The sequence below is a fragment of the Thermobia domestica genome, chromosome 3 (assembly GCF_964235325.1).
Source record: "Thermobia domestica chromosome 3, izTheDome1.hap1.1, whole genome shotgun sequence".
Taxonomy (NCBI): domain Eukaryota; kingdom Metazoa; phylum Arthropoda; class Insecta; order Zygentoma; family Lepismatidae; genus Thermobia; species Thermobia domestica.
The window spans coordinates 286438116-286463387 of NC_137456.1; the positions used below are offsets into that span (position 1 = coordinate 286438116).

The 25272-nt window shown below is 37.8% G+C and overlaps 1 protein-coding gene across 1 annotated transcript in view; it reads left to right on the top strand.

The window, feature by feature from the left end:
- LOC145682245 (uncharacterized) overlaps positions 1-25272 on the top strand; it is a 198096-nt gene that overhangs the window by 26287 nt on the left and 146537 nt on the right. The window lies entirely within an intron of this gene.

The following is a 25272-nucleotide window of genomic DNA, read 5'->3' on the forward strand; positions in this document are numbered from 1 at the left end:
ACTGTTCTATCTAGTTCTTTTTAACACAAAAGTCCAAATTATGTGAAAAGAAGAGTCATTAAAGCTTACTGAGACTTTAGCAGTGAGCATCTGCACAGGAAAATGGTTGACATACCTAGTTGCAAAATACAGAAAATAGATCTGCAATAAATTAGAAGACGAATATAATGTATTTGAAATGAAGGAATATAAGGAGAAATGTAGAGAAAATGCATAATAATATGTATGTAAATTTATTGCTCCTTTAAAATAACAAATTTGTTAAATAAAAGATAGTGTCCGCCGAAAACAACTTCCAATTGCCAGGAAATAGATTGTAATTTCGAATTAGGAGTGAATAACCTTGAATGCTGCAATTATTTTTAATACCTTATACTAACGATGAGTAAAATTCAAGGGCACACTAAGTAATGACACATTCAATTCTATTTTGAAAACTTGAAAGATTACGTCAGTTTTGCCAATTAAAAATAAAATTTTGTTTGTTTATTTATTTCAATCTTATCTTTCCAATTACTTTTTCCTTGATTGTTTTAGTTATTTGCTTTACGTATTCTAGATATACTTCAAGTACTATCAATATATTAACAATTTGTCTTTATGGTCGTTTCCTGTGTGGATTACACTGTCTCAAAAATTTGGCAGTTGACTTCGGAGTTGTATTCGTAGGTCTTGAATAACAACAATGTTACGTTCTTGTCCTGCAAGATACAGGAACAAGAGATGAGGGTCTCGAGGAGGTCATTCAACGTCTTCAGGCTGACGGTCGAGATGTACAATAAGATCGGGCAAAGGTTAATGAGGCTGATCCTCGAGAGGATTGGTTGGCTGGTGCACCTTTCACTGGCAAGGGGGTCCGGAAATCGATGAGAGAAGGAGCATCAAAATTAGCATCAGCATCAGCATCAGAATCATGTTTGAGTACATTCTATGCACCCTTACTGTTCTTCTTCATCGCCGTCGACGCGACCTGTGGCCGAAAGGGCTGCTGAGGAAGTTGTATCTTCAGTCCAGGAATGCCAGTAAGCGAGGCATTAAGAGACGCTGTTCTCCAATCTTTATTGAAGAGCGATGGACAACAGCTGAATTTGCTCGAGAAGAAATTGGCGATCGCCCTCAGCATGCTGAGCCATGAAAGTATGTGACGAAGCTCTGCAACATGTCTTCTTCCAAGAGGAGGATTCATTTGGCGAGACTGGAGATAAGCGATAGCTGTTGCAAAATCGAAAGTAGCTCCATAAGGATGCTGCTGTACTGCTAGGCTTGAGATCCTGAAAGCTGACGGATCTGCTTGGTAATAGCCCGGAGATCATTAAGGAAGCCTTCTTTGGCATCAGGAGTGTGTTGCCCAGAAGAGTCATCATGTTCACTCATTTTCTTGGGCCAAAACCGATGAAGAGAAAACGGCACTAACTTGGGAGATATATCTGTCCTAAATGTCCTGGCACAAATGGCGCTAACACTCACAGGCACTAGCCGCGGGAAACACAGGTTTACGGACAGTTTGGACACCTGGTTGAAAGACCGGCGATTGACAGGAAAGCGTCCCAAACGTAGATGCCGGTGACGGAGCAATGGGAAGACATGGACACCAATAGTGGTGACAGGCGACTGTACCCGTCAAGTGTATATCACAAAGTGAACGGGACAATCGACATTCAATCGACTGCAAACACAACGGCACAGGGAGTCATAATGGTTGAGTTTCTGCTTAAGTGGAGACAGAATGACTGGGCACAGTAAGGCGAGAGATGAGGCTCAATGTATCGAAAACGTGGGACCTACTGATGGAATCAATCGAAGTCCCCGATGTGATGTGAGGCTCTGCCACCTGGCTCTCAGGGTTTGTTATCCTGGGAACCAGGTGGCGAACCCTGATTGGTGGAGGGTAGTGATAGGATCGAGTCCCCGGCTCGTAAGGCTTCATCTGCTATATTTTCCTCCGTACAAACATATATAACACCATAATTTTTGAACTCAAAAATACAATGAGCAATAGGTAACAAATACCAAACTCTACAGATCTTTTTGTTATAACAATATGCAACTGCTTGGTTATCAGAGAATATTTGTACGTCTTCTGGATAAGAAGAAATGATAGCAAAGGCAACTCCCAAAAACTCGGTCACGAAAATGGGCATTGACTGAAAGCCTGTCCATTGAAAAAAAATCTTGCGTAGAAGAAACCACAGGCATGCTGATGGGAATCCGAATAAACTTCCAAACCAGGAGAGAATTCCAACCAGATATTACGTGGTTTCGTCTTTAAATTGAGTATAACACTAACAATAAATCTAAAGAACGTTTGATGTATTACACCATAAGCTATCGGGATTGACGTGAGTGAGAGGGGTTACTTAGGTTTCAATGTACCCCGCGAGCACTTGGCGAGGACGTTGCGACTTAAAAAGCAAAGACCAAGGGCACGATCGTGTAATATCTAAGTATTGTACATCGACCGTGAGGGAATTATACACAAAGTGTATATTAATACCTAAGTACTGAAGTGCCTGTGTAGGTTGTAAGCGTGATTTTTCAACATTAATCGCCTAAGTGGTTTGACTGAGGATATTAACAGCTGATTGCAACCGCCACGGAGAGCAAATGAGAAAAATATCATTGTAATAAACGAAATATTTAGCAAGGTCTCCTAAGTGGGCCTGGAATTCTAACAGAACAAACCGCTGCGTAATTAAAGGACTGACCGCCCATAGCATAGGTAGTCGCGTGAAGCGAAGAAACTTGCCGCAGCATTTAATCCACAAAAAAGATCGAGTATAAAGGCTGAGAGAAATATGGTAAAAACCTTGAGTGAGATCTATTTTTACAATGTAATCAACAGGAGATGCCAACCGTGTCAAATCTGTGATGCGAGGAAGCGTCACGTGAGACAGAGATTGATAGAAATTCGTCCAAGGCGAACGAAGAAGTTTCACTAAATGCTAGATTCTTTTCAATATATACTTACAAGCACAGAATAAGAGCGAATTGTAACGTATTTCTTTATTTAGTACGTTTTGGGTTATATTTTATAAACCGGAGTTAAAATGTTAAAATGTAATGAAGACATAAAAGCATATATGTAAAGTGATCATTCATCCAGCCATATATCTATATCTATATCTATCTATCTATCTATCTATCTATCTATATACAGTATATTAATACGTATATGAGGCGCCTAGGCATCGTTAAACGTCGGCTTCTTAACAATTGATACGTAAATAAATTTTGCTGGGCGCCTGAGAATATGGAACGATAAGGTAAAGAAGTTCATTATATAAGAACTTCAAACTTAATATAAGGTATGAGGTTATTAACAAGGTACATTCGTGAAGTATCCCTTCGGGATTCGTCTAAAATTGATTTAAATGCAAAGTTCCCCGTCGCCCAAAGTGTAATGTACTAATTTTAGCGGCCCATACGGATAATTTGCATATGAGCCTCCATATATACACCCGGAGTTCAGACACCAGTATAAAGCTTGGTCACAAAATTGCTTTTAGTTTCTTTAGATGTAACTGGACATGAATGTGGGCATATGCAAACAAAATTGCATCAAGGACTGCTTCTCTGATACGTGTTATCGTCACCACCGCCATCTTGGATTCCGCTTTCGGTTTTTCAAATGGTAATAGGTGCATGTGATACATCAGGTTCATAGAAAATTTTCTCGGAAATTTATTGGTGTAGAGTGTTTTACGTTAGCTTGGACCATTTGCAAGATATTGTATATTAAACGTAAGGCACGTCACAAATTGAACAATTAAAAAGTTGTGTAGGGCCCTGTATGTATATGTAATGTTTTACGTGATTTCTTGTTGACGAAATGTATTCTGAACGTACATACATACAGACACACAGACGTAAATAGGATATGGTAGTTCTTCACCAAAGTTTGGTCGTATCTAGATTTACATTAGGCATTTTGTTCGCAAAACAATACTTCCCGGTTATAGCATAACATGGAAGTAATAACAATCACTCACAGAAATGTGAGATTATGACGCCAATGCTGTAGAGAGTTTGTTTATACCTCAAATTAGAAATTGTTATGGTTCAACTTCAGAAACATAAGCGTAACTGATATTACTCTGCAATGTCTATTTGCAAAGTTCCTAGAGGGTTTTAACATGTAATATCTCGCAAATGGTACAAGCTACCGTAAAACTTACTACACCAATGAATTCCCGAGAAAATTTTATATGAATTTGATGTATTTTAGATGAATTTGATGCACCTATTCTCATTTGAAAAAACGAAAGTAGAATCCAATATGGCGGCTTGTGTGGATAACACGTGTCAGAGAAGCAGTACTTGATCTAAGTTATTTTGCATATGCCCACATTCATGGTCAGCTACATCTAAAGAAACTAAAAGCAATTTTGTGACCGAGCGTTACAGTAATGTATGAATGAATTCTGGGTATATAAAGGCTCATAAATATGGAAATTACCAATATGGGCCGCTAAAATGAGTACAATACATATTGAGCCATGGAGAACTTTGCACTTAAATCAATATTACATGAATCCCGAGGGGACACTTCGCGAATTTACCTTGCAAGAACTACAAAGATTCGGAATCTTCCACGAGACTATCAATTCAATGAACGTGTTATCAATCATCTTGCAGTCTCAACAGTCCAATAAGCCTAGATATAAGGTCCAGGAATCGATACTGGGAGTACGTCAGATACATACTCACACTCTTGTTCCTTACTCACGTTGCCATGTCTTTGCTTTCCTGTATTGTAGTTTAGTTATAATATTTCATCGAAGTATTTCTGCACCACATTAAGATATATTTCTCCCCCATATTATGATATATTTCTCTACTACGTTTTAATACTCTTCAGTGCTGTGTTCGGATTAAGAGATGTTTGCTGTCTTAAGTTTGTTGAAATTAAGTTCGGACATAAAATTCAGATATTATTAGTTTATTACGATTTATAGATTTCTTTACGCAATTTTATATAGTCGAATAAATAGGTTAACTTTTTAAACCTGATTTGCTTACTCGAATTTTAGTTAAAAATAAGACAAAATGGAATTATTGATACAGCGTTAATTCTATTGCAATTGACTATCAATTACAATTCGTATGAAACTCCTATCAGGAACACATTTTCTCGCTATATACTAGGTTCAAATTAATATATATGAAAATGATACGATATAGCAAACAAAGTCGTAATTTGCAAAATAAATCAGGCATATTAAAATTTCAAGATTCCGATTAAAAAGTGTAGGGGTAGTGCATTTATCTTGATTAAAATTTTGCAAGTTTAAGTTGAAAATATTCGGTTTGGATGCAAAAATGCCGAGACCAGCCTCGCCTTGTTTGGCGGCTCTAGCTTGTTCCTTTGCTGGATACTGATCCAGATTCTAAGTTCGTATGCTTACCGCTTGTTGCTGATTGCTAGTGTTCACAGCAGACTGACAATTCTACATGACGGGAAGCAAAGCAATACTTCGACCGAAGGTTTCGTTCTCTCTCTGAAACTGGCACTAATCTTCTTCATCTGTGTGGCTTCTCTTTCTTTGAATTTCGACAAAACAGTTTCGATGGGGTCATGTGGCAGAATTGTATTTTGTAGGAATTTATGAACATAAATTTTCATTCCCTTCTACGCTGTACATTTTTATCACGTATATATATATATATATATATATATATATATATATATATATATATATATATATATATATATATATGAGGGTGGTCCATAAAGAACAATTTTTAGATCGCGCTGGTGGAACCCCCTAGGATTGTTCCTTCTATGATGTCATGTTTATGTGCAAATTTTAAGGCAAATTGGATAATAATAAATGATGCTCCAAGGCAAATTTATTTTACATACTTTAGACTGTACTGGTTAAATTGCATCTGAATGTAAATATTAATTTCGCAGCACATGAATCCGAGTACATCAATTTTGTACATTGAAAACAGCATAAAAACATACAAACAATAGAGAAATAATGTCAGCAGAAGCAGTAGTAATGGATTTGCTCAGCTTAAATATTCATTACACTTGCTTTGTTACTGTCTGGGTATTGTGCACGGTAGTCACTCACCAGTTGTAACGAGTACTTCTTCTGAGTTTCATCTTTCGTCAACACATTATTATATTCTGTAATTAATTTCACACTACGCTCTGTAATGTCATTGATCACAAGAAGGTTTCAAATCAGATCAAATGATTCCTTATAGCCTTTGTTTGTTTCCCAGACATCAGGGTCAAATTCCAAGGAGCCACTTGATATTTGGTACCGTGTAAAGAAGTTCACTGTCTGGGGAGTAAGAATTGAGTGAAATCTTTGGTAATTACTATGTCAATGCCATCCAAACGTAGGACAAGCTTCTTGGTACAAGCTTTTTCGGATACATCATATGACTTCATTGCTTTCACTATGTTTACTCTGGTTTCTTTTGGTTTCCGCTTATCAAATAAAGAAATGCGAATGATTTCGGGTGACAGGTACCACAGCTTGCCACAAAACTTGCGCAGTGCAGTCTTGGAGATGTCTTGATCCGGATATTCCCTCAGTTTCTTTAAAAATTGGAAATCATTGTATGGTGCAGCAATAGAATTAGTGCACGTGAACCAAGCTTCGACGTCCAGATTAACAAGGAATACGCAAATGTCTCGTAGGGATTTCTCATCAACACTTGGAAGACGAAACTGTTTTCGGAACATGAATATCTTCAAACTGTAGAAGGCTTTTTCATCCATCTCGCATGATGTAAGCCACCTGGATATGGAAATTATTTCCGTTCGGTAACGCAACTCCAACAAATATTATGGTCAGCTCCAAGAATTCTTTGTAATCATACCTACATTGTTGCTGTTTGAGAGTATTCAAAGTAAAATTAAGAGCATTGTCACGAGTACTCTGAACATACGACTGCACAAGACTGTCGTTCACTCCAGGCTCATATTTTGTTAAGTCAAACGTTTTCCCATTGTTCTTTAAACTTCTTGAATAAATACACGTTTGGACATGATGTTGGCAATTGCAGCTTCGTTTTAAACACACTCCTTAATACTAATTCGTAAACGTGCCTTCGACAAGGTGAGTAAAATAGCTTTCGTCCGATGAGCTGTTCCAGTTGAACATAGGCACCTTTAACGCGGTCAGTGTTAGAGGCCGTTGTGTCGCAACATAACCTTTTCACTTTGTCTGTGATCCCCATTCATTTAATGTGCCAAACACTGCCTCCGCTTGATGTTTACCCGTACCATTGTCCAATTTCGGAACTCCAAGCAGTTGCATTTTCCCACGAAATGATACTGCGATTGGTAATCTGTTACATTTGCATGCACACTTGCTTCAGGAAGAAGTTTAGTATCCCAGTGCACAATGAAAGACGTCATATTATTTAAATGAAATTGGTCATGAATGTCTTGCCTCTTTCTCTTCCTAAATTCCTGCCTTAAACGCCTTATGGATGACCTACTACGCCTTTTGGATGTTTGAGAGTATTCAAAGTAAAATTAAGCACATTGTCACGAGTACTCTGAACATACGAGTGCACAAAACTGTCGTTCACTCCAGGCTCATATTTTGTTAAGTCAAACGTTGCCCATTGTTCTTTGAACTTCTTGAATAAATACACGTTTGGACATGATGTTGGCAATTGCAGCTTCGTTTTAAAATCACTCCTTAATACCAATTCGTAAATATGCGTTCGACAAAGTAAGTAAAGTAGCTCTCGCTGATAAGCTGTTCCAGTTGAACAAATGCACCTCAAACGCGGCCAGTGTTAGAGGCCGTTGTGTCGCAACATAGCGCTTTCACTTTGTCTGAGACGCCCAAGAGATGCCCAAGACTTAATGAGTGCCTCAATACATCGCGTGTAATACCACGCTTTGCATTTGTAGCAACATATCCAGTACCCATGGATGAAAACAAAAAGTAGTAATAGGAAATGCTGCGAAACCAAAACGTGATCATTTCATTTTTATTTGTATTTTTTAAACTTCATCTTCATCATATACTTTTTCTTCCGTCAGGTCTTCTGAACTTACTACTGCCATTCTACGTTGCTGATCCCTTTTAAATAATGCTTTTCGAACAGATTCAGGGGATGTTACTAGCTCAGCATGCTGTTTCGGTCTACATTTACTGGATATATTTTTAACAATGTTTTTGGGGAGTTGGTATTAAATCATGGAAAGAAATGCTTGCCTTCTTGGACATAGACATACACTCAACTCCTTTTTCACAAATGCATTTGCTCACGTTTCTTACTCTTCCGACCTTCAGCTGTTAGCGTTAATTTCTGATTCCTTATTAGATATTTCAATTGTGCATCAGGACAAAAACTTGTACAGCTTCTTCTACGTCATCTGTGTTTAACGCTCATATTTTCTCATCTGAAATAAAAGAGAGAGACAAAAATATCGAATTCTTATATCACCACTAAGTATAAGACGATAGATAGGATGAATGGGTGGGGTGCGGTTGATGCACGCATTCGTACAAAATTAAAGTGGGAAAATATTTTGGGTTTTACTTCCCAAGGTTATGCAGGGTAGGGTAAAGGAGACGGTGATGATGAGAATGAATGAAATGGTGGAAAGAAAAAGGTTTGAGCAAACGGGAGAACCCCGATAAAATCCATTTATATGGTGTTTTGTTTCACCACTTGGCGCGAGGTGGGATCCAACCAGGGTCTCCACACACCGGAGGTGAAAGGTCTTTCACTGAGCAATCGCAGCTCCCTGATCAAAAAGTATGGCCCTGTTCACCCTAACTAGATATGGTTCTATTCACCCTAATTGGTAATATATAGAACAAAAGTTGGCAACTCTGTTTAAGTTCCTTCACGATTATCATGATAGTCATAACAACTTGAGTTAACCTTGTTGAAGATAAGAAAATCAAACTTCTGTACTTCCAACTAAACTACATAGCGTAACAAGGAAGAATACATGACAGAAGTATTTAAAATACGCTATTTTTCTTAACATTTGCATTCAATTGATGATGAAAGTTGTTCTGTAATACAATAAGCGTCCCCAATTCACACAATATAACAGCACAATGAACTTGTAGAGACTCACAGTGTAGACATGGCGTGTCATTCGCTTCGCTGCTTCTGTTCTATAAACAAGTAAGATGAATAACGTAACGAGTGGCCCTATTCATCCGGTGGCCCTATTCCACCGAAACTACCCTACTCTGAGGGTAAATGAAATGTATTTCGGTTTGAAGGTCCACCAAATTCTCATTTAGTTGCCATAATCACCTATTTCCCTTAGTGTAAACTCAGAATATAAAGATTTCATACTGCTTCATATCTATTCGTTTGCGTTTTCCTCTTAAGTGTGTTTTCAAACTTTGTAAGTCAACATATATCTACACAGTACGCCTCACGGAATTCAGAAACAACGTATGACTCAATAAATTGTAGTCTTTGATTTAATTATTCATTCTTCTCTATACCCTCATTACGTAAACTTATTGTTTCCACCCCTCAACATTTGTAATATCAGTGCCACTTCCACTTTGTAGCTTACATAGATGTTGTGTTCTGTACGGTTTACCAGTAATCAATTCACTTTATATTTTCTGAACTGCACCCCAACATAGTTTTCTGAAAGCGCCTTAAGTTAATAATATTAGTCATTTACTTATGACGTTGATACATTTCTTTGACCTTTCTAATCCTGCATAAATTATACTTGTTCTAGAAGTAACATTAGTAATACCACATGGGTATCAGTAATAGCAATAATAATAATAAGGTAATAATTATAGTTCAAATTAGTTACCAAAAGTATGAAATTGCCTAAAACAAATAAATTCAATAATACGAAATGATCAAAAGGAAGGAATTAGTATATGTAATGTAATAAGGCTAGGATGTGAACTTTCATTTCGTCTGTTTACCTTCTATATAGAGGAAGCTATGGAAGAATCCTTTACTAAAACAAGAAAGTTCAACAAAAAGGTTTTCATAGCAGTGGTAGCAGATAACTGAAAGTACATGCATGAAACACTAGAATGATCAACTCGAAAACACATACAGAAAAAGAAGAAAACCAAACTGTAGGACAGGAAGCAAAGCAAACGTAACTTATGACTAGAGGGCAAACACTTCCCCTATTTAAGAAGTCCTCGAGCGGGAAAGACGTAAGTCCCAAAATAACATAGGCCATCAGGAATATGTACTTCATAAACAATTTGTTAAGACCTTAGTATGGAGCTTAGGGACACTGAGAAAAGCATTTAAAATGGTGGAAGATGCTGCACATATCATTTACCGAAAGGAAACAGCATGTTATACGTGCTTTTAAATGTTGCAGCAAGACTAAGGATAACATATCGAAATTCACTTACCAAGAAGAGACCTTATAAATTAATTCTCCCAAGTGAAAGAAAGAATCGTCAATTTGCATGTTCCTACTATTGACGTAAACAAAAAGAGAATATTACGAGAACAACTATCTGAAAAACAAATAGTCTTCTGAAAGACAAATTTCAACCTAAATAATATCTCCTCGTCCAGCAAAAATATTTCAAAATCCCCATACCTTCATTTCGTATAGTTATTGTTTACCGTGCCACAAAAACACATTTATTTTATCTAACGCAACCAAACTTCGTAACTATATACATATATAAATTTCCTATAAAATCAATTTACTTAGTCATTTTCTGACTCACTCCCAACAAAAATTCCTAAGTGCGCCCCTAAATTAGTATTATTAGTCTTTTTCTTTTATACTTATAGTTATCGTAAGTTTCCTTTATACATCTTGTCTCATTAAGGTTGGTCGCACTCTTTATTGCTGTTTTGAGGCAAAAAGTTTTAAGTCGAACTTCGGGTATCTTCGGAAAAAAGTAAACCAGGTTCGAACTTCCAAGCCTACATTTACAATCAAAAATTAAATTGCAGATGTGTTTTTCTGCTTTTAAATATAATAAGACTTGTTAGACTTGTTACCAATTGGTACCAAGCATAGAAAAAAACAAGATTGACTGAAATACTTAATGATACAATATTTCGAAACCTTGCATTAATGCCAGCACACACTTGTTTGTCATTTAGACTTACACAAGTGAAAGAAACAGTTAGATACCTATAGGAACCTTTCCAGTGAAAGAAAAAACAGAGAACATATTTCTAGTATCAATAGTAGTAGTAAAAAGAAAAATGAGAAAGAAAGCCACAGAATTTGTAACGGATAAGAATGGCATTTTTTGGAACTGCACTTTGCTATATATCGTTAGAAGGAAGTTAGCCATAGTCGTCATGCTAGCTCAGTGGTAAACAGTGAGATTTCAAATTAGAAGGTCGGAGTTTGTTTCCCATTTGGATCAATTTTTTGTATGAAATTCTATTTTCCTCAAGTAAAAAAAATATATAAAATAATTACAATTAGATATATCAGTTGTATATATATATATATATATATATATATATATATATATATATATATATATATATATATATATATATAGAGGGTTGTAGGAAACTCCACAGACAAAATTCGGGAGGTGGTTCCCAACACCGAAACAGGAAAAAAAGTTATTTCCACTTTTCTCTAGGACAGATAGTTTCGGAGCTACATAATGCCGAATACGGGGCAAAATACACTTTAGAGCGCTATATCTCCTCTATTTCGAAAGATAGAGGCGATGCGGCATGATCACCTCGAAGGAGCGAAACTTGATCTATTCAAAGATGGGTATGTCGCAATCGTGAAATCAGTGCACAAAGGATTCCCCAAAGGAACGTAGGGATTCCCGGATAAACTGTCAGATAAAGGTACGTCAAACTAGGCGTGAATTGATAGGTTTCCCACCTGGTAACCATAATTAGTTGTACCATGCTGAGATCTCAAACAGAGACGAATTCGTAGACGCGTCATATTCGCTATGTGTGGTTGCATAAGGGTCTTCACCACAGCGAAAATTAAACTACCGCTAATTTTATAGTTTTTCTGTAATATGTTCAAAATAAATACAAATATTGGGAAAGCGAAAACATAGTGCGCTAGATATTATGATTCTGCATGTGATACCGTCATCACAACTCACTTATCTGCTTTCCATTTGGAACTGCCGAAAGATTTTGGATTTTTTGTGGATTTTGGAAATAGCGGCACACACAAAGAAGATAGGTGAGTTGTGATAACGGTAAAACATGCAGAATATTATCTACTGCACTATGTTTTTGTTTTTCCAATAGTGTTATTTGTTTTGTAGATATAAATAAACTTTAAAATTTGCGGTAGTTTCATTTCGCTGTGGTGAAGATCCATAACTACCAGGGACTGATGGTAACCAACAGTGCAGTGGTATTAATCGTTTCTGCTAGGGATACTATGTTACTTTCATGATATAACCCGGGGATCAACTTTTACGTGAGGGTGATTTCCCCTGCACACCCTCGTTTATTCGAACACTGGTGACAGCAAAACCTTGACTATTTTAGGAAACATTGCACGGTCACAAACAGAAGGCCATAGCTACCATACGGCTAAACCAAACTACATACTTACTTCGTTGATGTGCCTCGAGTGGACTCCCAAGTTGCCAGTCCAGGACATACCGATGCACAAGGAGTTAGCACTGAAGAAACACTGAGTTGCATAACCAACAAACAATACATCATCGTTGACCAGACCTACCTTGATTGTGAAAATCACCCGTGAAGTTGAAGTGGGCAACTACTAGGTTGTGTGTTGTAAATCACGTTCATAGTGTAGTGTGTTGTGATAATGGCCCATTACACCAATCAGGAACAGGCCGAGATGATTTTTGTGTATTTAGAAGCACATGGAAATGGTAGGCAGGCTGCCCGATAATACAACAATCGAAATCCGAATAGACGCCAATCGCATCTTACAACATTTGCAAGGCTGTTTCGTGTGTTTTGTGTGAGACCGGAACGTTTCACTCTGCCATGTATGACACGGGAAGACCACGTTAGAAACGCACTGTGCATGCTGAAGAACGTATTTTACATGTGGTCGATGACCCGAGTGTAAGTTCGAGGGAGCTTGCTCGTCAGCATTATGTGAGTCATGAGAGGGTCTTGTCGATCCTTGATGCCAACAATTTTTACCCCTATCATTTGCAACGGGTACAGGGTCTATCGCCAGGGGATTTTCCTCCCAGGCTTGACTTTTGTAATCAGGTTCTGCATTTGGTGGCAACAACTGTCGGTATTTTCTCCTCTATTTTGTTCACAGATAAAGCCCAAATTCGAAGAATGGAATCCAGAACTTTCATAATAGTCATCTGTGGTGTGTGGGTAATTTACATGAAATATTACAGGCCCACCACCAGCAGTTTCGTATCAACGTTTGGGCAGGATTCTGGGTGACCATTTCATTGGACCAGTTGTTCTTCCACAACGACTCAGTGGGCCTATCTATTTGAACTTCTTGCGCGTGATATTGCCTACACTTCTGGAGGATGAGCCGTTGGCCTTACGACAACGTATGTGGTATATGCACGGTGGTGCCCAGGCGCATTTCTGTCGCCCCGTACGTGATTATTTGAACACTGTTTTCCCGGTCAAGTGGATAGGCCGTGGTGGTACTATGTCATGGCCTGCCCTTTCGCCGGTTTTAAACGGTCTGAATTTTCATTTATGGTGGCATCTCAAAGATGTTGTTTATGCTACTCTGGTACCTGACATCCTAACGTTGGAACGACGCGACCGATCCGCTTGTGACGCTTTGCGGGAAGAACCAGACACGTTTCGACGTGTGCGCCGATCTGTGCGACAACGTCTGAATGCCTGTGTTCAGAGTGGTGAACGTCATTTTGAGCATCTTCTTTAGTGTTGCCACAGGTAGGACTGTTGTAAGACTTCTGAAACCTTTAGAGTCATTCATTCTTTGTGATACTTGTTTATCGCGTACACCAGTACAAGCTGTAGTATATCATCCTTGAAACTACAGTCCATGTTTGCCTGTACACATGCTTACTTTTGTCTATGTCTTCCATGCCTTAGTTACCTACTCGGTAGGGCCTACAACGATTCTCGGTCCTGCAATGTCTGTGTACTCTGCTTGTTGCGGAACCGCTGCACCAACACCCATTTCCGGCGCTGTTCCCTTGAATTGGTCCCCGACGCTGCAATATGGAATCCCCACTTTTCCAACTCTCACCCCACAGTTCGTACGTAAGCCATAAGTAACACGTCATAGTACATACGACTGTTTCACTTTTTACGACTGTCTGCTTTGCGAATATCCTTCTTCCTGTATGGACTCCCATTGAGCAGTTCCATTTGCTCCATTCAATTTGCACCATCAGTTCCCTTGAGTACGATTTTCTTTCTCATTAGGTGGACCGACGTCACTATCTCAATTCGTTCGGGAGATATTCTACTTTACCCACGGTGTGCGGGCAATTTTTGCTCGGTTCCTGCTCAAACACGCTACCTCTTTCGACTTCTGTTCGTGACTTCTTTCCTTGTTTCTAGTTGTGGGTTCACCTCCCGAAGTGTATTCACCAACACTTCATATCCACAACTTCATTGTTGGTCATCGTCTGTACCTGGTGTTTATGCAGCCACACATAAATAATATGACGCGTCCATCAATTCGTCTCTGTTTGAGATCTCGACATGGTTACAACTAATTATGGTTACCAGGTGGGAAACCTATCCATTTACTCCTATTTTGAGATATCTTTACCTGACAGTTAATCCGGGAGTCTCTACGCTCCTCTGGGGAATCCCTTGTGCACTGATTTCACGATTGCGACATATCCATCTTTGAATAGAGCAGGTTTCGTTCCTTTGAGGTGCTCATGCCGCCTTGGCTCTATCATTCCAAATAGAGAAGATATATCGCTCTAAAATGTATTTTGCCCCGTTTTCGGCACTATGTAGGTCCGAAACTGTGTGTCCTAGAGAAAAGTGCAAAACGACATTTTTCTTGTTTCGGTGTCGAGAATCACCTCCCGAATTATCTGTGGAGTTTCGTACCATTCTGTATAACCACATACCATTTCAGGACTTAAGTAATTATTATGTTTAAAATGTAACATCTGAGATGTGTAAGGTGTTGTGAATATGTCGGTATATTAAGTGAATATTATATACAAATTAAGAAAATCGTGTAATAGCAATAAATAAGTTGTGTAGCTTATTCTTCTACAGCTATTTGTTATACGGAGGTTACTTCTCTATTTTCTCATAACAGCAAGTGATTTACATTCTTGAAAGTTAAAGGGAATATGCGAGTATAAACAGAAATGATACATAATCTACTCTTGGTTCTAGACAAAAAAATCATTGAATTCAGAAATCATGTTAACAGTAAATGTACGAACACGAAGTCATGTCTAAGAAACTTATTGATACTTTAGAAAGAAGGTAAAATGGGATTTGTTTCCAAAGGATTTCAGTTCAATACTCTGCTATGCTTTTGTATAAAGAAGTGGTCTCTTTCTCTCCGCCTTTTTAATATATATATTCAAAGTAATTTATATTAGTCTCAAATCCACAGTTTTCGGAGTCGCTTAGATGATTAGCGTCACTTCCGATTCCGTTTAACTCCGATTTAAGCTCCCACTGGCACCCGGGTAGAGGGGTGTCGTAGAAATATCGAAATTGACCAATATTAGTGTCGCATCATACGTATTCAGCGTTGCCAAAGCAATTGGAATCAGTTGCAATGTCGTTTAGGTCCTGATGCAGGCCCATTTTTGACAATACTCTTGGAATGGGAGTAGCAATCTTAAATTGATAATAAAGGACCGATGTTAGTGTCATATCCATAATTTTGAGGATATCTTAGATAAAGTGTGACACTCCACATTCTCTTAAAGTTTAACCTCATTAGCACCCTGAAAGGGTGTGTGAAATAGTGATAAGTAAAAGTATTTGAAAATAACTAACATTAGTGCTTAATCCATAGCTTTCGTGGTTCCATACTTTATCGGGAGCTTTTATGATGACCTTTAATTTCAGTTTCCAGGGGGGATAAGAACCGCTGGCAGACCTAGGGAGAGGTGAATTGAGTTATATACCCAATGATTCAAAATGACTCATATTAGTGTAGAGTTCAAAGTTTGAGGGTTATCCACATAACTAGCAATATTGCTGATGCCTTTTAAATCCAAGTTAACCCATTAGTATCCCTACGTTGATGGAGTGATGACATGATAAAATAACAAGATGACAGACATGAGATCAAATAGATAGTTTTCGGCCCATACGTTGAATGTCGACAATGCCTATACGATTTAAGTCTCTACGTTCTACTTCCGTTTGTATCCTGGGAAGGTGAAAAGGAGTTGACCTGTAAAAGGAATAAAAACGACCGATATTAGTGTGAAATGAATAGTTTTCGATGTCGCAGATATTAATAATTACAACAACGAAGTCCAAATTCAACTCTCATTGTAAATCTCCTTGGTGTATAAGCGTATAGCGTACACGCTTTTGGCGTGGGAGACCGAGGTTCGGCCTCCAGAGGGAACTGATTAGGTTCCGATTCTACGTTAATCTAATAGGTACACGTCTTATATAGCTTCACTTCTGAACGGGACGTTAAACTCAAAATCAACTAAGTTGATTCAAACCGTTAGCTCTATCGTCATTTCGAGCGATAAAGGATGAAAGTAAAATGTTAAATTGACTGAGATTAGCGTCTAATTCATAGTTCGTCAAGCAATTACAATCGCAATAGCATTTAATGAAACGTTTTTACATGATCGAGTATGTCGTCTGGATTTTTAATTTACAGAGGCAGCATCGAAGACGTTGATCACACAACTCTAAATACTTTCATGTATTTATAAGTGTTAAAATCAGAGATGGAGTAGGTCGGTGGGACAAATAGCTGAAGATATATGAGTGAGAACGTATATTGTGGATCAACAAGAAGTGACCCAGTACGAAAGACCACTCCCCGTGATTCACACTGGCCCACCGACCCATTACTACCCAGTGATCCATTCTGCTCAATGAGTTATAGACAGCACCTTCTGAACACGGTGAGTTTGTCTACATTTTACTTTCAAAAATTCCATTTGTCTCCCTTTCTCATTTGTTTCTAACGATAAAGGTCAATTCACTTTTGAATTTTGATATTTGCAATTGTAACAATAGCAATTTGGACTTACTGCTGTGCTTTTAAGATGCAGCCTGTGAGTTTTTGGAGGACCTAACTACTGGAGAAAAATGTTTTATTACAAGTATAACATCATTAGTCAGTAGAGAGAATGGCATGAATCACGGGTCAGAGTTAATGACGATGGGTTTTAGTGGATCGGAATTAGTCACAACAGTTTACAGTAGTTTATAGTGGGTGGTCGCTCAGAATGGGTCAAGGTGGGTCAATACTTCACGTTGGGTGATGGGGCATTGTGGAGCTCGGTGGATTGTGTGTCAGTGTGCCGTGAGTCACGATGTGTGGTTGGTCAGTGTATTGTGGATCTAGTTTTCATCAAGGGTGGATAACTTAACGAAATGTGCAATATTTACATTTTGTTATCTGTTACGGTTACTATTTTGTAACCCATTTCTGCACCTAGTTAATAACGTTATTAGTCAGTGTAACTTTTAAAATGGTACGCTCTGAATTATGTTACGCTGAGTAACGTTACTCAATGGAACATTCTGCATTTTGGTATTGTAGTTACGGTCACCAAGGGATTAGCGTTACTCGAAATACCCACGTAGGTCGTACCTGCTTGAGATTGTTAAGATAAAACTGGTTCCACTGAATACCAGTTCTCTCTCGAACCCAATGGGTTTTGTTCCTTGATTTTAGCGATATGAAACGTATTGAAATTCTGCAGAACATTTTTGTGTAAGTAGACATATTTTTGTTATGATGAGTACCATTTCTATGTTTCTCTTTTCTTTATCGGTTACCTTTTGTACCTGTATTTCATCTTCTTCAATTCTGATGGTCTTGGAGTTACGCTTGAGTAACGTTTAAACACCCTTGGCGACAGGGAGTCTAAGGTTGGCTTTAAAATAATCTCCATTATACTAGTAAATAAATTCCACGTTTTTCAGTCTGATTTCTTTTTCCTCATACTTAAGATTCAGCAAACACCTTAGGCCCCCCAGGCACATGTCCTTTGAGAATAGCATTACTTTGATTGCTCTGTATTTAAAAAGAGGAAAAAGAGAAATGATCAAAGAGTGAAGTTTTTAATGTAAGCTTATTGATAAGATTTTTACTTCTTGTGATGACACTGCCGATAGTTGAGTTGATTTGGAGTTTAACGTCCTTTTCGGCAGAGAGGCTTTATGAGACGGGACCTACTGATTAACATGGAATCGAAACCACATGTGCTCACGCCGGGAATCGAACCCGTTTCTTCCAGGCGAAAGGCGCGTACGCTAAGCGCTTAGGCATGAAGGAGCTCACTGCCGGTAGTCACCATGTATGTTTATTTTACAACAGTCTTGCACTGACCAATGTGGTTGAAGCTCGAGCTCACTTCCCAACAAGGATCGAACCCGGAGCTACATACACCAAAGTTACACATATACTGGCCCCCAGGGAAGCAGGAAGGCCATTTCATTTGCTTGCAAGCAATTTAGTTTATAAATCAAATACATATCAGACATCAGTGGCGTAGCGAGAAACTCATCAAGATTTGGTAGAAAGGATCTTCTGAGGGGGTGCACCAATAACTACCTGAGGGGGTAGGCCTACATTTGAATTGAATTGAATTTTTTTAAATGCCTTTAGCACCTGTGGTGTGAATGAGGAAATGCCCTGGAAATCCTAAGTATCTGTTCTCGGTGAATCCTTTTGTTGAACGTTTAGAAAATTGACTTAAACTATCGATTTTGCAAAACTTCCCTTTGATTTAAGCCCAAATCGAAACATGACAGAGGAAAATTTCGGAAAGTGTTGCTATTTTCACTTCTAGCTTCTCACTTTAGGTAGTGTATATTTACAAGGGAGGGGGTGCACGTGCACCTTTGCACCTTTAAACATATTTCTATTTTATCTTATTTTTGTAAAAAAAAAAAAAAAAAAAATCTGCCAGAGAAAGAAAATTGTCAAAAAGTGCTACCCATTCAGAAGACTATTTTCTTCTCATGTGAATGTTTTGACTTCTCGTGGCAATGTGGTAATCTACAGTTTATTTTGTCTCATTTTCTCCCTTTGATTTTTAATGTTCAATTTATTGTTTAAATGCTTATAAGTTAACTTGCAAGAAAGTGTCATAGTCGAAGGTTGTACTACTTGTAGAACTGATATTAAAAAGTAAATAAAAGAATTATCATGGAAACAAATTTTCCATGTTGTATTCAGAAAACAAACATAGGGTTCTTGCGGTTCTAAATTGCGGTTCTGAAATTAATATATCGCAGGCATTTGTTGATATAGTAGCCAACATGTTGGTTCTCACCAGGTACATTCGTGAAGTGTCCCCTCGAGTCGAGATTCGTGTAAAATTGATTTAAATACAAAGTTCTCTGCTGTCTAATGTGTATTGTACTAAATTTAGCTGCCCATGCCGGTAATTGGCATATTTATGGGCCTTCATATATCCGGAATTCTATCATACACTACCATAACGCTCGGACACAAAATTTATTTTAGTTTCTTTAGATGTTACTCACTGGACATGAATATGGGCATATGAAAAACAAATTGGATCACGTACTGCTTCTGACACATGTTACCCATCCCGGCCGCCATCTTAGATCCGCCATATTATATTTTACTTTTGGTTTTTCAAATGGAAATAGGGGCAAGTGTTACATCGGACACTTACGTTTACATTCACTGGTGTAATATATTTTACCGTAGCTTGTACCATTTGGAAGGTATTACATGTTCATTCCCTCCAGCCACTTTGCGAATAGACATTGTAGGTTAATATTAGTTACGCTTACGTTTTTGATGTTGACAAATCAAAACAATTTCTAACTGGTAAACTCCTTAAAACAATCTTATTACATTTCCATGAGTGATTGTTATTACTTCCATGTTATACTATAATAAGGAAGTATTGTATTACTGTCAAAATGCCTAATGTAGATCCAGATACGGCCAAATTTGGGTAAAGACCTACCATTTCCGTATTGACATCTGTGTGTCTGCATGTATATAAGTTCAGAGAATATTTCATCAACAATAACACATAAAAGATTGCATATACACACGGGGCCCTGCACAACTTTCTATTTGGTTCAATATGAAGTGCTTGACATTTACAAGCTACGATAAAACTCAGTACGCCAATGAAATTCCGAGAAAAGTTTACATTAATTTGATGTATCATTTGAACCTATTGCCATTTGAAAAACCGAAAGTTAAATCAAAGATGGCGGCCAAGGTGGGTAACATATGTCAGAGAAGGAGTACTTGATTCAATTTGTTCTGCATATGCCCATATTCGTGTCCAGTGAAATCTAAAGAAACTAAAATCAACTTTGTGTCCGAGTGTTATAGTAGTGTATGATTGAATTCTGGATATATGTAGGCCCATAAATATGGAAATTACCGGTATGGGCCGCTTAAATTAGTACAATACACATTGGGCCACGGAGAACTTTGCATTTGAATCAATGTTACACGAATCCCGAGGGGACACTTTGCGAATGTACCTTGTCAGTCTCCGTACAACTTGGAATCGCTTAACATTAGTTTTACGGGAAGAAAAAACGACATCATTTGGAACAACTTTCCAGTTTCAATCATCTGTATTTCCTCCTTATTTATTCGGTGTAAGGACCTCAAACTTATTTTGTTGGATCTTGCTTATCGAAAGGTTTTTAAAACTGCCTTACTGCCCCCAAAGTCTGAAATTCAGGGTGGGGTGGGGGCGGATGCCCTCCTGCTCCATTGACGCCCCTATCTAGCGGCTGTCATATGAAACTATCCCACGGCCTTTAACGTGGTTTCAGTTATACTTATTGCGGACTCTTGACTGCGAAAATATTACGTTTGGAAATAAAATTCATTTGCTGAGCAAACCTGAACCTTATTGAAAATGAACTTGGATCCATAGTGCTCTGAACGCCTCAAATATTACTTTTCTTCAATGAATTATTGACTTAAAAAACAACCAATTACATAGGCTTGCAGAAAATATTCTAAAGTTAGCACAACATGAAGTGTGCTTCAAACTATCATTACTTTTCGAAAATTTATTATTTTAAGATAATTTTATTAGCATGAGTGTTCTGAAATAGTAATCAAATTTTTGCAATTAAAATTCACACCCGCCTCCATGAAACGCAATCTTAGCCCCTAAGAGCATAATTAGGAAATTTTCAGAAGCAGTAACTCCGAAAGACTTGTTTTAAGCCTAAAGTAACCGCACAAGCGTATATCTGGTAAAGTTCTAGCCTTAAAACACGTAACATGACTCCATTTGTATTTGAAATTTTGAATTCCAATCAAAGATGGCAGCCATGATGCTTGATAGCACTATCTGATGTGTCAGACCACTTAAAAGTTTCACCTTTCTCCCTCAATCCGTTCTCAACGCACAAAGGTGGTGAGGACTTTTGTTTCACCATGCATATTGATAGATTGTGTGAAATCTCCACAGTAGGTAGATTTTAAAATCTACCTAAAAAGCTAATTACAACCAAGAAAGTACTTATTAGAATCACTGGCAAGAGGGTGTAATAAAAAGGGGTTGGAATATGAAATAAGTTGAGAATTACTAATCTATACTGAAATATTCTGTACCCAGCACAGTGTTATAAATCAGGATAAAATAAATGAAAAGGTCGGTTGCTAGGAAAGAGCAAAAAGTCCTAAGAAATAAGTTATTACATGATTTTGAAACATGTTAAAAATCGTGTTTTAAACTGTTAAAAATGTTTAAAACATGTGTTTTTTTCGTCTGTGTTTTAAATCATGTTTAAAACGTTTTGAACATCTTTTTTTATGTTTAAACACATGTTTTGTTCTTTTTTTAAAAAAAAATAAAACTATTTTTCCAACTCTTGTCTGGTGCTTAAGTAATATAAAACAAAACCATGTACCAAATTGGTCGCCAGGTTGGAATTTTCGATCGCCAGATCGCCAATGATGACTGAATATTTCAGTTTGGCGATAGACATTTGCATAAATTATATCTTAAAAAAAAAAAAAACTATATGATCTTGTTGCTGGATTCAGACTTGAGGTTTCGTGGCGTGCCTGTAATATATAGCAAATCAATATATAGAAGTCATTACATATGCCGGCATGAAAAGGTAAGAAATATGGCGTTTGAAGCGAATAACTGACAATGTACAGGGCCAAATGAACACATTCTCACACCCAAAATTATATTTCAGCCCCTTCACCTTCCGTCAAACAAAATATATTCGTAGTTCTTTTGTTGTTGTAAAGGCGAACCTGTCCTTTGCCCTGTCGCTTTGTAAAATATAGCGATCTTTATTCTTTGGACAATGGGCTATCTGCGCACCATATTTCGATTATATTCAGCCAGTAGTTACGGAGAAATAAAATAGAACATATAAGGCAAGCCGAGCCGAGCCTATCGCCGGCCGAGCTCGGCCATCACATGTAGTGATCTTTATTTCTTAGATGATTGGGTATTTTCGCATTAAGTTTGGTTTAAATTTAGCTGATAGTTACCGAGGAATAAAGTAGTACATACACACACACATAATTACAGTACATCTGGAGTAAAAGTACAACATCCGGTCAGCTTAGGCCGGGAACTAAAAAGAAAAGTTCTAACACCAGGATCACAATTAGAACATACTATATGTAAGCGGAATCCACTTTCAACATCGCAATACTAATGGGGGGGGGGGGCTTGAGCCGGGTGATCCTCCCTGACTACGCCACTGTCAGACATGACCTACAGCTTAAGGGGATGTCTTCCCATCATCAGAGGCTTCAGAATCTTCATAAGATAACATGTAAAATTTAATTCATAAATATCTTAGAAAATACTGCATTTAGGAACTGGTAATTTTGTTGCCAAAGAGTAATACAATTCAGATGGCTGTCACAATTTTGCACCTAATTACTTAGATTAATTGTAATGCATTCTTCCGTATTGAGTTACTGCAGGTAAAGAGTCAAAAGACCACTTGCAAACCTCATGAATTACTATGGATGACATTCTTTGAAGAACAAATGCTGAGGAGGGATGTACTATGATAATTTGAAAAGTGAAACCCGTGTCTACCCCTCCAGTTTCATAATCATTTATGCCTTGAGCAGTCTCCCTTCCCACTCCCACTTCCTACTGATTTCCCACAACTTTACGACGCAACTATCTGAATGTGCTTCTTCGGCGTAAGTTGGTATGATTCACGTGTCAACAAAATACTTCGTAGAACAAAGATAATGATCTTTGAAACCTCAGTACGGAATGTCTTTCCAATTGCTTTTCTACATCTTTTGTTGGTTGAAACGGATGGATTCTCCTTCGAAGCAGTAGCTTTAATCTCTTCCACTCACAAATGTATAACCAAAAAAAGTCTAAATGTTTCTTATATATTTGCCTATTTCTTTTGTTTTCTGGAAGGATAGATTTCTTTTCATTTTATAATATTTATCACAAAAACGCACACAGTACTATGTTTCTGTGGTTAGAACGGATTAATTGTGTGCAGGGATGGCAAAAATCAAGTTTTCGTTGTTTTTTTTTTTTTTTTTTTTTGAATAAATAGAGTTTGGTTTATCAAAACTCCATTATATATTTACCATATTCGCGTGTATCCGTGTGTGACAAAAAGTAAATAAATAAATAAAGTATTTCATGGATCATCACCAAATTTGGTAAAAATACAAAGAGTCAAGAATTAGGAAGTGAGTTTGTTATTAAAATAGTCTTCTCAAACCGAAAGTGGTTTAAATAAACCATTTCCGGTTTGATCATTGATCATCATAGATCGAAAAACGTAATACGTATTAAGATTCGGGTTTCTGTTTCGTAAGAACATATTTAATCTCTATTATTAACTCTCTACTAAAACCGGAAGTGGTTCATTCAACTATAATTTCTCGTTTCAATAAATATTGGTCTACATAGAGCAAGAGCGGTAAAAGATAGATGAAAGCAGTATTCTCCAATCGAATAGCTCCCAAGTGTCTCAAAAGTGCAGTGGCGTAGTCAGGGGGGCTCACCCGCCTCAAGCTCTCCCCATTAGTGTTGTAATGTTGAAAGTGGATTCTGCTTACATGAAGTATGTTCCATTTGTAATGTTAGAACTTTTCTTTTTAGTTTCCTTAGTAAGCATAAGGGGGCTTGTAGTTTTACTCCAGATGTAATTAAGTATGTGTGTATGTAGTACTTTATTCCTCGGTAACTACCAGCTAAATTTAAACCAAATTAGATGCACAAGTACCCAATCATCTAAGGAATAAAGATCACTACATGTGATGACCGAGCTTGGTCGGCGATAGGCTCGGCTCGGCTTGCCTTGTATGTTCTATTTTATTTCTCCTTAACTACTGGCCAAATATAATCGAAATTTGGTGTGCAGATAGCCCATTATCCAAAGAATAAACATCTCTATACTTGGTGGCCGACTCGGCAAAGGACAGGCTCGGTTCGGCTCTGTTTGTATGTGGTACTTTATTTCTCGGTAACTATTGGTCAGATTTAAATCAAATTTGGTTTCCAAGTATCGCTTAAAGAATAAAGATCATTATATATTATGTCTGGGCTCGGTCGCCGACAGTCTCGACTCTACTTGTCTTGTACATTGTATCTTCTTTTTCAGTAACTACAGGCCGAAATATTTTAAACAGGGACGCAAGTGGAATGCAGGACAAAAATATCCTTCTCTCCTCTTGCCTTATGTTTTCTTACTTACTTGACAAAAGTTATATTATTTTGCTTGGTGAATTCTTTTCCTTCAACCTTCAGAAAATCATGCTTTTGCAAAGCTCTGCTTTCTTTTAAGCCCCAAACAGAAACATGATGGCAAAAAGTTTCGGAATGTGTTGCTATTTTCACTGCTCGCTTCTCATTTTAGATAGTGTATATTTACTACAAACGGGGGAAGTGCACCTTTGCAGTCCCTAAATCCGGCGGGGGACTAGCTCCTATAGCCTTCCCTCGGATCCGCGCCTGTATACAAGGGCGCCGATTTGTCTGTAAAATGAGGGGGAGGGGACTCATATAGATGCAGAAGGCATATATGAGGATTTTAAAACAAATTGCATTCAAATTATTCCAAATATTATATCTTCTTAATTACAATAAGGGGGCCCAGTGCTTTGGGGGGTCCCGGGTCACCTTGGTCCCCCAGGATCGGCGCCCATGCCTGTATATATATATATATGAAATGCTTGTGTGTGAACGCCCCCTTGATGAGTTTCTCGCT